Source organism: Etheostoma cragini, unplaced genomic scaffold (assembly GCF_013103735.1).
Source record: "Etheostoma cragini isolate CJK2018 unplaced genomic scaffold, CSU_Ecrag_1.0 ScbMSFa_1758, whole genome shotgun sequence".
In the NCBI taxonomy this organism is placed as follows: domain Eukaryota; kingdom Metazoa; phylum Chordata; class Actinopteri; order Perciformes; family Percidae; genus Etheostoma; species Etheostoma cragini.
In genome coordinates, this window is record NW_023265845.1 from 1 (window position 1) to 1424 (window position 1424).

At 38.5% G+C, this 1424-nt stretch overlaps 1 non-coding gene across 1 annotated transcript; it reads right to left on the reverse strand.

Moving 5' to 3' along the window:
- Nucleotides 1-999: 999 nt before the first annotated feature.
- Nucleotides 1000-1131, reverse strand: LOC117940127. Its single transcript, XR_004655707.1, has one exon. It is a non-coding gene; the product is annotated as a small nucleolar RNA SNORA68 (small nucleolar RNA).
- Between the last annotated feature and the right edge of the window lie 293 nt (nucleotides 1132-1424).

The following is a 1424-nucleotide window of genomic DNA, read 5'->3' on the forward strand; positions in this document are numbered from 1 at the left end:
ACACACACACACACACACACACACACACACACACACACACACACACACACACACACACACACACACACACACTATTTTCTAACTAGGGCTGAACAATGCATTGTAACGAGGGGTGCATGATTCAGAAAATGCCACAATTCAAAATCTATTTTTAGGCTCAGGATACAATTTTGGTTCCAAACCCATTGACATTTTATTTATTTTCTAGTTTATTTACCAGCAACAATGACACTAATAATACATCTAAAATGTGCCAGAATTAGCCCAAAGGCTATTTTACATCTGCTGTCCCGGGACAGGTCGCACAATGTCAATTATGTTCATGTAGTTCTTTCTTACGCAATAGTACACACAAAATTACAACAACAATGTTTCTTCCACACCCCTAATTATAATATTCATGATAACCATATTACTTAATAATAACATAACTATATAATACAATATTTTATACTTGTTGATTTAAATTAAAGCACCTACGCATGCACAAATGGAGAGAAGCGTGCCCAGGTGGTGAGCTGGCATCTCTCCAGCTACCAGTCCACAACCCGTACTGGGACCTGAACCAGCAACCCTCCGGTTCCCCCCCTCTAATTAACCCGATATTAAAGTGTATATCGCTGCTTTTGGTATTCTGCTGAAATAGCAACGTATTGCTCAACGGTTTAAAAAGAAAAAAGGAACATTTTACACATTGAAGAGAACACAAAGGGCACCAATTAAATAAGTTTGGGACCATTTGTTATAACATTAATATTAACATTAATATAACAAAGTAATAGTTGCATTTTAAAGTGCATTTATTTCCCCCGATACTCTACAAACTAACTCAGGAGTGTCTTTACGTCATGTGGTTTCTGCGCCTTTGAAAGCGATGTGTTGTGATGTGTTGTGCGTCTCTAAGTGTAACACACTGGTAATCTATGAACACACGAGTCGAGGTACCGACATCAGGAAGGACATTAATCGGCTCGGGGACATCGGCAGTGATTAACGAGGATTTGTTGACCCTTGGATTCACTTTCAACGGCACGGCAGCATCAGAGAAAGGCGACAAGGATCAGGTTTCTGTTTGCACACCAGACAGAACCACACCACTGACAGGACGTGGTCTTTGGGTTTGGGTGCATGTGAGGGACGTTCTGATAGAATATCAACAGCGGGCAAAGAAAAGCTCTTTAATAGTTTGTTTTTAATGGAAACATTTAAATTGAATATAGTGATGTTTTAAAGTACTTAATATAAAATAAGTAAACCTAAGTCACTACACTTTATAAAAAAAGGTATTAAAATGTCACTTTGAGGTTTTTTAACATTAATATAAGTTCCCCCCAAGGTCTAAGGTCCAGATCCTGTATTAGGGACCACTAAGGTCTATATAAAGAGACTTCAGATCCAGTATTAGGGGACCACTAAGGTCTATA